Source organism: Bactrocera neohumeralis, chromosome 4, assembly GCF_024586455.1.
Source record: "Bactrocera neohumeralis isolate Rockhampton chromosome 4, APGP_CSIRO_Bneo_wtdbg2-racon-allhic-juicebox.fasta_v2, whole genome shotgun sequence".
Taxonomy (NCBI): Eukaryota; Metazoa; Arthropoda; class Insecta; order Diptera; family Tephritidae; genus Bactrocera; species Bactrocera neohumeralis.
Genome location: NC_065921.1, coordinates 25395957 through 25410430, shown reverse-complemented (window position 1 = coordinate 25410430; position 14474 = coordinate 25395957). Strand labels below are relative to the sequence as shown.

The window sequence follows — 14474 nt, the reverse complement described above, 5'->3', positions numbered from 1 at the left end:
GAGTATATAAGAATAAAAATGAGTAGGAAGAATTCTTAAACATACTCAAAATGATACCAAATTTTTCGAGGATCGGGATAGTAAATTTTCGATTTTTTTTTAAGTCTCATATAATCTTGTTATGAACTATTAAAATAAGAGGATAGCCATGTTCTCACTTTTCGCAATGAGGATTTCAATAAGCTGAATTTCGAAATTTGTAGTCAATTGTTAGTCTTGGAAACTAACTTCAGAAAACAGAGAAAATATTTTCTTATCTATGATTCAAACAATCGAAAATAATTGGTTTTGTTATAATACCTAATCGAATATTTTATAAAGTTACGATACATATTTATAATTTGTAGTGCTAAGAAATGAAGTTTTGAATATTTTTTATTTGGAAGTTAAATTCGAACTTCAGTTCAATATAAATTCAACATGTGGAAAAATGGTCTTCAAAATAATTACTGCTTTTATTTGAATAAATATTATTATAATACATGAAATAAAGTGTAAGAGAGAGTAAACTTATCATGAAGTATAACTCATCTGGGTATAAGTTTGCAATATCACTTTAGAATCACAATATAATCTGGTTCATAGCGATTAGCATTCTAGACATAAGTTTAGGTTCATTTTAAGAGGTATTTTTGTAGGTTCCATACAGACTGACCGAATAAAATTAAGTTCTTGTATGAAAATTGTTTATTATGAAATTTTTAATATCTTTTCTGCTTCTCATTAGTACATCAATTTGAGTAATATAACAGTACAATGTTCACTAAATCAAAAAAAAAAAAATTAAAAAATCTACACTCTCTTTTTGATCCACTTTCTTCCCTCCAACTTTTAAAAACTACAAGAAAAAATTTCCCCACTTAAGCATACCCACTAGGAGATTTATACGTAATTATCACTTAAGCATAGTTATTTAATGTATGTATGTATATAAGGCAATTCGGGTCAACACTCAGCCGTCAAAGAAAATTTCTGGCATTTCATTAGGCGCATATCTTTCGCCACACAGGCAACACTTAATCATCAAAACACACATACACACAGGAGTATTTATGCAAATTGACATGTATGCAACATCTGCATAATTCACTACACAGTGGCATACACGGCGTATACGTGATCAAGCAATGCAGTGCAATGCACAACAGTGAGGTTACTTATACGCCATGGCAAACAAACTACATAAATGGATGTGCATAGATATAAGCAATGGGACAGTGTGTGAAAATTTGCATCGAACGTCTTAGCTCAGGGATGAAACGATAAGAAGGAGGATCCCGTTCGGATTTATGCCTTTCGATAGTTTTGGTGGTGAATTCGTGGGTTGATCCGATGGTGATGGTGTGATAAGTTGTATGATGTTTTGTGGTATGAGCGATGTTGTGTGCTGTGTTGGGTGGTGTGTGTTACTTGTTGTAAAGTTGATGTGATGAAGTCGCTGTGATATATGTGTGATGTGTCGTGTAGGCGCAGATTGTCATGTGAACAACTGTGTCGGAACAACTCAAATTCATGAATTATGCCATAGTACCCATCAGCTGACCGCCTGAGGTTCCATAGATATAAACCGACATTACAAACATGTCAACACACAGAACATTAGTTCGTAACATAAATATAAAGCACACATGCACACGAGCTGGCAGCCGTATATTAAAGTGAAATCTGCAACTGTACAATCAGGCGCTGCAGGAGGTGAAGAGTTACCGGCAAACAAAAAGCACCACAAAAAGCACCAACAATTCATTGGCGAAATATCAACACTCTGTCAACAAAAGCAGCTGTCAACGCGCCACTAACCGATTTACCCGTGTGGCTTGCAGCTAGGCTTACGCGGACTGCCATTTTCCACCGATTTGATTTGTTCAGCTCTCAGAGCCTTTCTTGTTTGCTCCTTTTTCTGACTTTTTCTTTATGTTTTTCTCAGTTCACCTTCTTTTTATTTGTGTGCACAGCATAAACCTGTCTTAATTTATCGACATAAATGGCTACATATTAGAAGTAGTCCCTGCAGAGCGGCGCACAAATTGATTTGAAATGCTCCATTGAAGCGGATTTCAGCGAAGCAGCAACGCAAGTGAGCATCTTATATCCATTAGGGTGCATAATACATACTATATACACTGTACATATGTGTGCGTGTATATGTATATGTGTACGTGTGCCCATGAATGGATTTTTCATGTGAAGGTATATTCTCAAAATTATGCATTTAAGACCATTTAAGGCCATTCAAGTGCTTTTCTAAGCATTTTCTTTCAAGTCTGCTGCTCTGTTAAGTAAACCCCAATGACGTATTCAGCAAAATTCGCGAATCGATTGCCACAGCGCACTGCCAACGCACTCGGTACGGAGAAGCTGAGGTTTTTTTGTTTTGTTTGCTATATTCTTTGCATGGATAGACCTTTTCCCTCTAAAAGTTTTCGTGAGTTTCAGATTTAAGTCATGTTAAACATGTTTACAGTATTACCAAAAGAGTAAAATTCACAAAAAAGTTCAAGGTTACCCCTAGCAGTAAGGCTTAATGGAATGATTCCACTATCGAGTTACTGCTTAGGTATAGTACAATCAAGTGGTACTTCGACGGCTCGAAAACTTGAGGGGGAATTGGTGCAAAAGTCGGAGGACAAAGCACAAAACTCTCCATACCTATGAGAAGTTGTCCGATCATATTTCAAGCAGAGCTTTATGCCATAAGTCGGTGTGTAGAGATAAACCTGCAACGCAACTTTAGCAATGAAGTTATAACCTTACTTCGTGTCAGTCAATCAGTACTTAAAGCAATCTCTGCCTACAAAATCAAATTGCTACTGCTGCAGAATTGTATAGAACGGCCAAACAGCTTATCGGAACGTATCCAAGTGCACCTTATCTGGGTGTCCAGTCACAAAGGTATAGCTGAAAATGAACTGGCTGATAAACTCGCCCGCTCTGCAGTGTCCACTGAGATGGTAGAACCTGAGCTCTTCATCGCCGTGGGTCCTCATACCTTAAAAAACCTGATCCGCAAGGAAGAAGGAGTAGGCAGAGAGAAGTATTGGCAACAAGTCCAAGGCATTTCGCATGGCATCTTGGTAATAGAGTGTTATAACCTCAGCAGGTTTAATTATGTAATTAACCTCCCTAGGGACAAACTCAGACTATTTGTCACATTCAACACTGGCCACTGTAAGCTCAAGAAGCACTTATATGACATGGGCCTAGCTTCTTGCGCAAATTTCCAGTTCTGCGGTAGAGAGCATAGCAGTCTGCAGATGCAGGAGCAGGATAAAGACTCTCGAATCCATGTTTCTAAATAGGGATGACATCGCCTTACTAGCACCTAGCAGTATATCTATTTATTTTATCTTACCAACCTTGTTTCTTATTCCTTCCACTCAAGAATTCCGTACGGTACATAAATACCGATGATTTTGCTCGTCTCTTTGTAGGGAGCTCGTCAATGATCCTATCATTGTTTATGTATACTTTGCTTTTTAAATAAACCAAAAAAAAAGAGATCAGGGAGTCAAACCTCGGACAAGTTGATGAAGACACAATTCTCCTAAGCTGCCCCAGGTCGTTCAATTCCTTTCAGGATTGTTTGAAACAATGGACCTTAGAGGAAGGCCTCAGATCTTGGAACACAAGCAATACAGGGCGTTCCACAAAGTTAATTCGGGGTAGTATTGATGGTGGACAGACCAAAATGCTTTTACTTATAGAAAAAATGGAGGCTAATAAAATTGTAGAGGTCCTCACAGGGCACCCAGTGCTAAGATCTCAACTTCAGTATCATTGAACGCAGGAAAATTTTCTATGCGAATGCCAAAATTCAGCCGGATGAGAAGCGACATATTTCGTGGCTCCCAATATTCCAACTTAAAAGACATTGGGCAGCAGGGGTGGAAAAAGAACAAGTCTTTCAGCAAATTCACTGGGCTGCTGAATCATGCATAAATTGGTTAACATCCAAGAGCACTCTGGGCTAATCTCTTTATTTGACTTCTGAAATCCTTTGAAAATATTTTGTCTTTATATATAATAAAAATACGATTCTATGTTTGATTTCAGTGCTCCAACTCAAATATTTTGAGAAAAGGATTTTATATTACTGCTCCCTGTTTTCTGAAGTTTAAAGTTTTGTGAAACGGTTGTAGATGCCTCTTAAAAGTGGCGTTGCTGTTTGCTATAGTGTCTTTACCTTAATACAGTTGTTTGTTCTATTCGCCACTCACTAAAGTTGTTACGTTTACATGATGCATTAACTTAGGTATGGAGCCAGAAATTGGCAATGGTTGATAATGAGGTTTGGAGTAGTCAATAAAGAAATATAAGAGTATTTACTGAAATGACAGTGTCAGAAAACACAAAACTACTGACCCTTAATAGAAGTTATCAAGGGAGCGATACATATTCTTTTTATACCTTTGTTCTTTACACTCTCACTTTTTCATTAAATTGGTTATAAACTCAGCTTGAATTTTTAGAAAAACTGAAGACTCAACGGCCGCACGTTTTAATACATTTTATGTACTTACCGTTTTCGCTTTCGTTAAATTCTAAATAATTTTGAAAATTTATAATGACTTTTCCGAACACAAAAACTTTCAGTGTACAGCGTATATAACTACAAGTTTTGATTACTTCAAATATTTTTTGATAATCTTCATATATATTGTATTGGTAAAAACTTGAATAAAACACATGGTCTCCGCTTTGGTCCTGTTGTGCATACGTCAAAACCACAAAAATGCGAACAAACCATGGAAACAGCCATGAAAGAATGTCAATCACAGTTTTACCCAATTTAAATTCATGAACTCAATATTACTTTGAGCTAATAAAACTAAGGCGACGACCAAAAGTGTTCGCAAGCAATATAATAACAATGTAAGTAAAGCTACCCTGTAGGAAATGCGGGAATCTACTTAGACAAATTACTACTAGTTTAAAATTAGCTTAGAAATTAGCCGTGGGAATGGTTGGAAGATGGTTTGCAAAGCAACTGCGTAAAAAGAGAAAACCAACAGTTTCGGTTTACCAAGAGAGGCAGGTGCGAGTTAAACCGGATTTTCAAAAAAAACAAAACGGATACAAAACTGGATTAGCATGTTCTTTATAAGTATTTACCATAGTGATCGAAAAACTGGATGACTGGACGATGATATTGATATCATCGGCCTCAACACCCGCGCAGTTAGTTCTGCTTTCTCCAGACTGTGAACAAGGGCAAGACGAAATATCTCCTGTCATCAAACAAACAGTCGTCGCACTCATGACTTGGTTCTCATTTCATTGTAGACAGTCATAAATTTGAATTTGTAGATAACACCATCAATAATGTCAGCCTGGAAATCCAAGGCAGGATAACTCTTGCCAACAGGTGCTTCTTCGGACTGAGTAGGCAATTGAGAAGTAAAGTCCTCTCTCAACGAACAAAACCAATCTTATAAGTCACTCATTATTCCCGTCTTGCTATATGGTGCAGAGGCTTGGACGATGACAACAACCGATGAGTCGACGTTGCAAGTTTTCGAGAGAAAGGTTCTGCGAAAGATTTATGGTCCTTTGCGCGTTGGCCACGGCGAATATCGCATTCGATGAAACGATGAGCTGTAAGAGATATACGACGACATTGACATAGTTCAGTGAATTAAAAGACAGCGGCTACGCTGGCTAGGTCATGTTGTCCGAATGGACGAAAACACTTCAGCTCTGAAAGTATTCGACGCAGTATCTACCGGCGAAAGCAGAGGAAGAGGAAGACCTCCACGCCGTTGGAAGGACCAAGTGGAGAAGGACCTGGCTTCGCTTGGAATATCCAATTGGCGCCATGTAGCGAAAAGAATAAACGACTGGCGCTGTGGTTAACTCGGCTATAATCGTGTAAGCGGTGTCTACGCCAGTAAAGAAGAAGAAGACCGAAAAACTGAAATTCTGTTCAAGTAGTTATTGATATTAGTGAGCTAATAAAGCAAAAATATTTGTAATTTCATTATTTAATTTTTTTTTGGTGTCTTGAAATAAGGGTCTTCGAACCTACAAAAATCACCCTTTACTATCAACTACTAGTACGGAACTTTAAAAAAGACAAATTTACGAAATCAAATAAGAGTAAGTGTGAACTTTGGCTGCACCGAAGCCCTTATATGTATACATAAAATTTCCTTACAAGAACTTGATTTCGATCGGTTAGTTAGTATGAGCTGTACGATGAGCTGTAGCTGGTGAGCTGGTAGACATATCCTATAGGTAACCGATCTAGAAAATTTCTTAGAAGATTACATAATTACCTTTGACAATAACCCATGCCAAATTTCGAAAAGATATCTCGTCAAAGGAAAAGGGTTTTCATAGAAGCATTGGATTCCGATCGTTCAGTTCGTATGTTAGAGTGATCCTATATCGGCGGTTCCAACGAACTCAATTTTCATCGATGAAGCTCACTTTTGGTTAAATAGCAACGCTAATAAATAAAATTATTGCATTTGCAGTTATCATAATATACAAGCCATTATTGTCCCAGGTTGGTATGCTGGTGTCCTTTATGGGCAGAGGGCAGTCATTGCTTCAAATTTTGTCAAAAATGAACGCGGTCATAGTGTTACAGTCAATGAGGAATGCTATAGAAACCTTAAATTATTAATGATTAATGGCTTTTTCGTGTTTGAGTTGAATTATGGTAAAGTGGACCAGCTTTGGTTCCAACAAGTCCACGCTACATGCTCTACACCCAACAAAATAATACATTTATTGAAGAAAACTTTTGGTGAGCGCGTTATATTATGCCGTGTTCTTGTGACGTGGCCTTCAAAAACCTGAGACTTAAATCCGCTGGACTATCTTTTGTAGGGTTATGTATAGTCGCTTGTCTACGCAGATAAGCTTGGAAAATAATATTCGGTCAAAATCTGCTGCCAAAAATGGTCAAAATCGAACCACTCAGCTGAAATTTATTCCAACCAGCTATGATGGTCATTTGCCCGAAATCATTTTTAGAACATAATTTCAAACCGTTACCTCTATAGTCAAGCGTTATTGCGTTCTTGAAAATCACAAACCTAAAAAACCACTCTTTGTTAAAGCAATGTGCATTCACAATATGAAATGTTTCACAATTTGTTGGGATAATAGAAAAATATTTTACTTACCAAACAGACGATCGAGCACAGAATAAAGATAATAATCTTATTAGAGAGGCAGAGACAAAAGTCTCAACGCTTACAATGATATGCGGCTTTCCGTTTTGCGAATGCTTGGCAAGAGCTTATGGCTAGCAAGAAGGATATGATGACGTTTAGCAACAGAGCAAACACGATTTTGTTAGAGCCGGAAAACATCCATCTACAAACACACATATACAACTGCATTTATTAATTTGGTGTGTTGCGTGGCAAAATCGTAACTGTAATAGTTATTTACACAACCGATTAGGTTGCCGGCGCAACTAAGACAATCCGCTTAAGTTAATATGACCGTCTTTATGTGTGTATGTATGTATGTAGATTATTAGTTGCATTTGTTATGCCAGTTATGGGCACATATACTCAAGAACATATAAGACAACATTTGTCAGTTATATTTTTACGCTGATTACCGAATTTACAAAGCACTCACTTTATATGGTATTTTGATTTGCACAGATGCTGCAGCTGCAAAAAAAATAATATTATGAGCTTATTTAATATTTTTAAGAATTTTTTAATTAAATTTTATTTTTTTTAGAAATTTTCAAAATTGATTTTTTATGTAACCGCTTATCATATATTCACTACTGATTACTCAATAAATCACCGATATCGATTTTCACACACTCACACATGCATATGCAGCCGCACTGCACAAGCGTTGATAACAATTTTAACCTTAACTCGCGAGCTAATAAATTGATTAACAGACTATACTTCGCACACACATACACACATACCGGTACAAGTGTGAGCATCGTAAGAGCCGTAAACAAAGCGCCGCAAATCGCCGTAAAACTGGCAATATATTTTTTTATCGGAGGAGAGGGGAACGCAACGCTAAACGACGCGCAGTAATAATACTAAAAATCTCATTGAAATTGCCTTGAGGGGAAAAATCCCATAAATGTGCATTCTTTACACACATACATATATCATTATATACGCGAGTATGTACTCCCACCAATAGCCCATTAACACCTACGTTGATGCTAAGAATTGCGTGCCGTAAAATAAAAAAAACAGTTAAACTTCAAATTGACCACTCATCGTTACGGCAGAAAACGTGAAGGGGAAGCAATAAAAAATACAAGAAAAGCAAGTTCACAACAAAACAAAAGAGAGAAATAACATCTGTGAGACAGATGAATGCACGAGTGCACAAATGATGTGAGTTTTGCAGTGAAAAAATACAGGGTGTGCCACTGGAAGGATGCAACTGTTTTAGTAATTATTTTTAGGGCTTATAACTGCATTCACGACCACTAAATTTCCTTTCCCGATTCTTCCATGACTTTATTGACTATTACTAAAATTCTACTAAATTTCATAAAAAGTTCTCTATGGATCCAGTGGCTTACAAAAGATTATTTTTTCATCACAATACAACTCCTTTAAAAGTTCATACAAAAATCACCTCCATGTCATAGTTTCCTCTGAGAATGATAAAATATATATATAAAATGATGTCTGTATACCATACCTAACTCATAGGAATGGCTACATACTCATTGACTCAAATCTTATAACCTAAAGACTTTCAGTTTCGCGGTTCTGTAGTGCCAGAGCTGCTTGCTTGTACCCCAAATGATCCGCTACATATTGTAGAGCCTAACTTGCTTCAAGCAGATATCAGAAGATGATCAATTGACAGACGGTAGGCTTTCATGTGGAGCTCATCTTGAATAAGTCTTGATATTGATGTGGTCGGTATACTCATTTCCCTTGGCATACATTTCTACAAGATCTGTCGCAAAAGAAACAGAACTTTTTAAATATAACTGTTTCTGGTGGCGCCACCTATTGGTGGGTCTATAAAATAAAAAGTTTGATCTCGTTTTCGTAAAAATTTTAAGACAATTTGAATAACCACAATCGATGTTCTCGATCAAAAAGTGACAGCAGCTTTTGGTCATCGGTCGTAAAATGCATTTTGAACAAAGAGCAAATATTAAATTTTGTTTTAAACTTGGGAAACGTTTACTGAAACATTGTTGATGATGATGAAAAAGTTTATGGTGATCAGTGCCTATCCCGTAGTAATGTGCATGAGTGGTTTAAGCGATTCCAAGAAGGTAGTGAGGACCTCTGTGACGATCAGAAGTCGGTCGTCTTCAGAAGTCAAAAATAAAGACAATGCTGATTTGTTTTTACGATTCCGAGGGTATTGTACACCCAGAGTTCGTCCCACTTGGCCAAACGTCTAATGCTGTGTTTTACCTTGGTGTTATGAAGCGTCTTTTGTCACGCATTCGTCGTGCTCGACCACAATACCGTGAAGCAGGGTCCTGGCGCTTGTTGCACGATAATGCGCCGTGTCATCGGTCGACGCTTGTCACCGATTTTTTGACAAAAAACTCCATATTAACCATTAATCACTTACCCTACTCACCTGATCTGGCACCTTGTGATTTTTACCTATTTGGAAAACTTCATTTGCCCATGAAAGGACACTGGTTTCAGGACATTTCAGCTATCCAAAAGGCGAAGACCGATATTCTCAAGAGCATTACGAAAAATGACCTTAAACACTCATTTGAAATGCTAATTGACCGGGCTAAACGCTGTATCGAAGCACAAGGAAACTACTTTGACTAAAAAAATATAACTTTTGATATATTAATATTATTAATATTAATTTTTTGTGTTTTTTTCACAGTCCTTTTTCTTTTGCGACAGACCTTGTATTTCTAAGAGACTTTTTCGCATATATTCGTGCAGAGTTTTTATGGTTGAGTTTTTATCGGTCAAACTTCATGAGGACAACCACTTCTTTTTCTTCAAATTTGTCCTCGCTATATGCATTGTAAGCTATGTAACAGAATTTATGGCAACACTAAGTGTATAGCAAAACCCCGAAGGAAAAGATATTATTTTGGTGTATAATGTAAGAACTTAACCTTATGTTTTTATGAAAACAGAATATAACAGGTCATTTGAAAAGTCCTCTGCCTGACATATAGATGGCGCTGCTACAATTAAATCCATATAATTTTTAGTTAGGCCTAACTCTCAAAAGACGCGTGCATAAATTTGACAGCTGTCGAATTGTTAATTTGTGTATTATAAAATTTGAAGTGAAGCAACTTTTGTTATTGTGGAAAAACGGATAAAAAGAAATTTTACGCTTTTATAAAATACTGATTTTTGAAAGGAAAATACAGTTGAAGCAAAAACTCGGCATGACGGCGAGTTTCGGAACCCTAAGAAAATCAGCCATCAAGGATTAATATGCTAAGTTGAGCGGAAATGAGCCCGAAAACGGCGAACACCGTGAGCGCCCAAAAGAGGTTATTACCGATAAAAACATGAAAAAATCCACAAAATAATTCTAGATGGCCGTAAAATGAAATTGCTCGAGACAGCAGGCGCTCTAAAAATATCAATGTATACAGCATATAATTTCCGAATAACTATTTGGGTATGAGTAAGCTCAGTGCAAAGTGGATGCCGCGCAAGATCACTATTGACCAAAAAGAAGGACGAGCTAATGATTCGCAGCAGTGTTTGGAGCTGTTAAAGTGCAACAAACCCGAGTTTTAGCGTCGATATGTGACAACTGATGCAACAAGCCGTCATTATTTCACTTCGAAGTCGTTTTGAAGAAAAACAAAGTGCTGTTTCAGCAAGGCAATGCACCGTTGCACAAGTCAGTGAAAACGATGGCAAAAATACATGACTTGGGCTTTGAATTATTTTCGCAATTATTTTATGTGCTCAGATCTCAAAAACAAAAAAAAGCGCTCGCTGGGAAGACATTTTCATCGAATGAAGACGTGAGCGCCGCAACGCAGTCCTATTTTGAAGCAAAAGAGAAATCGTACTACAAAAATGGTATCGAAAAGTTGGTGAGTCGCTATAATCAGAACAGGGTCAATATCGAGCAAAAGTGAATTGGTCCTGAATTTATGATTATTTTCACACATTTTGTACTTTAAAATAAATAAAAATAATTTTCCAAACCAAATTTATGGCTTTTTGAATTGGTTGCACTTCGAGTGCCGGACCCTGTATACTCGTATCACCTATGTTGAATAGAAAAAATGAATTTTGTCAAAAATATGTGTTTTACTAACTAAACCGGGCTATTTTCAATTGATCTGCTATGTGTGTTTTATTTCTTCTAGAAAACCAAATGTTTAAAAAAGCACCCTTAACATGAAACGTCTCACTAAGTACTAAATGTTTAGTTTGGACCATAAATGATTAATTTTTAAATAATAATGCCACTGAAAAATTGCAAAATATTTTGAATTTTTGCAGTTAAATATTTGTCTAATTTCTTGTAATTTGGCAGGATTGTGGATATAATATGTTGTATAAAACGATATTTTGATTTCCGAAACGAGTTTCACCACGATTAAATGTTGATTAAAAGCACAAGTTGTGTTTATTTTTTTTTAGAAAGGGATTCCATCGAACTTAGAAGCCAATAATTAAGTAGCGGTGTAGCTCATATCCACTTTTTGTATATGAGAAAGATAAATTGATGAAGATTGCATCGCGACCTTAGATCTATTGTGTCCTTGTTTATGAGCAAGTGCTAAAGGGTTTCTTAAATAACAGCTTCAGTCTTAAATAGCTGAATTTTTATTGTATTTTCCACAAACGCAGCGTAAATTTAAAGTCTTACTTCAATTGCCACCCCTACAGCTATAATTTGAAACGCATTAACTTTGTATCACCGCCAATATAAATAATCCTAATATATTTTACGCACTTTAAAGTGGCAATTCAACCGTTAATTAATACAACAAGATACCAAACACATGCAGCACACATCCTGCATACCCTTCGCGCACATATTCGACAACCACATATACTCATGCAACTCCCCGTTCAACACGTTATTATGTCAATGGACTTTCGCTTAGCGGCGATTTTATGTAATAAAATGTTTTAGGTCAAGAGGATGACCGGCAAGTATCAGTTCATTCATTTACCCACATGCACATAAGTATGCATGTCATGCTTTCATGTGCCGTGCACGTGGCATTTTTCCCTAACAAACAATGTGTTTACGCCTAAATATAGGCAACAGCGGCGCTGAGTAGCAATAACAAGCGGCAAGTAAGGGTTAAAGAGACTGCAAAACAATGACAAATGGCGACAGCATCCAGCAGCCTGTGGACATATGCCCATAACCTAGAAACATATTCAAGTACACACACACACACAAACACAATTTATTATATGTATGCCACGCATGCCAGTACAAACATACCGCAATCATGAATACAGTAGGACAGCTGTCACATTAAGCGTGAATAGGTCAGCGCTTGTCTTTTGCGGCGCAATGCTGACAGTGTTTATTGTTGTTTATTTGCACAAACTGACTTTATTTTATTTTATTTTTGAAGAATAATTTTTCTAAAATTTTTTTTTACGAAAAAAGAAAAAATAAATATATCACCAGCAATAGCTCCTACCCAGCAAAAACGAATTTTTAACACCGTTTCTCACATTAAAAGTATTTTTTTCTGGTTTCGTTCTAATTTTTTCAACTATTTAATTGCCGATTTCCGCTTCCGGCAAACGTGCGCGTTGCTGCTTACTACGAAACTGACTGCATTACGAATGTAAGCAGCTCGTTTTTTGTTTTTCAAACCATAAAGCCGACGACAAGCATATTCACGACCTACTCCAACAACAAATTTTTGCAGCGCTCAGCCAAACGAACTTGTTCAGTCAACACATGGTACCGTTATATGTAGAGTGGAGATAAATTTGTTAAATTCAAAACACAACACGTTCACTTGCAACAAGTTGCATGCAACACTGCGTGTCTGACCAGATAACATACAACACATTTTGGTTTTGATGTTTACAGAGTAGACAAGCAACGCGACTTCACGAAAACTGTGTCGCATTCTCACATAATACATACGTAAGTCTAAATATATATATATATATATATATATATATATATATATGTATATATGTACACCTCAATATATGTATATGTTTGTATATATAATAAAATACACAACCACTTATTGAAAGTGTTCACGTAGTAAACATGTGTAAAGCTCTCACAATTCGTAACATGAGCTACTTTGCGCATGTGCCATACCAAGCTTTTGAAGGTATTCCCCCACCTTTAGTCAGCAGTTCCTTTTACCGTAACTATGCTTACGGTAATACACAATAAACTTTTAGTGCAAAACTTACATACTCACAATAATGGGAAGATCTAGAATTTATAGAATGAGTAGAACGTAATTTTTCGTGACAAAAACGATAAACTCAAAGTGTACACAACTTAAAACAAGACGACACTACTAAAGAGATGTATGCTTCGCAAAATGAGAAGTGACTTAAACAAACGATTAAACTTAAACAGAACGTAAAGAACAGTTAAATTTCCGAAATTCAGCACGTGTGTATTCCTAAAAACATTTTGGCAAAATTCGTTTTTTATTCAACATACATACATATGTAGCGCCCTTCATGGGTGATAACCTTCAACTTTTCGATACCATTTTTATACTACGGTAGATGCGGAAGCAATATAAAGTCAAAATCATGGAATTTTGGCATCGCATCATTGACTTGTGAAAAGGTGTATTGCCTTGAAACAACACTTTATTTTCCTTCAAAAGCCGGATTTCGTCGTTCAAATGGTTCAACAATGCCATGCAATAGTCACTGTTGATGGGGTTTCCTTTTTCATGAAATTGATATGTAATTTATTCCATTCGCATTCTCTTAGCCAGTTCGCCATAACCTTACCACTTGACTAATGTGTTTTTTTACGTTTTAGAGCGGCTTCATCGTATGCAGTCCACCCGCATGATTATCGACTGGACTTTCATAACAAAGCAATTGAAACTGTTGCCTACATTTAAGCGCTTAGTTTTATGTTCTTGAACTGTTTGACTTTTCTGGTATGATAATGATTAGAAATTCTACTAAAAATTAACGTTTTTTCCAATAATCACAAAGACATTACAATTTCCGAGTTTTTGTAACCTTTTTATCTTAGAATATACTTGTGAATGGATATACTCAGAACAAATCTACTGAAACCATTTACGAAAACCTTTTACGATACTTAGGTTAGGTTACACTGGCTGGCTGTCATGCCAAGAACCTAAAGGGCCTTTGTATACTAAATGGAGGTTCATTATTAATACGAGCTGAAGTTTTCGTAGTGCAAAATGTCAACGCTTTTTGCGAAGTTTAGTAGAATATAACAGTGTTGATAATTCATCCAGTACTTCAACTGCGAAGCTCCTAGATATCTAATCCAAGTTCTAGACAAAGCTAGACAAGCTAGACTTTCTACATGTACAATATATGTGA

The 14474-nt window shown here is 36.5% G+C and overlaps 1 protein-coding gene across 4 annotated transcripts in view; it reads right to left on the bottom strand.

The window, feature by feature from the left end:
* Window positions 1–12728, bottom strand: part of LOC126756368 (GTP-binding protein Di-Ras2-like) — a 128473-nt gene extending 115745 nt beyond the window's left edge. Inside the window, exons 1-2 of one of the 4 annotated variants that reach the window (XM_050469397.1) lie at window positions 12583–12728; window positions 7134–7634 (exon numbers count right to left, since the gene is read on the bottom strand). The gene's annotated coding sequence lies outside the window, so the exon portion shown is untranslated. The other 3 variants (XM_050469398.1, XM_050469395.1, XM_050469399.1) reach the window with 3 other exon arrangements.
* Window positions 12729–14474: the final 1746 nt, after the last annotated feature.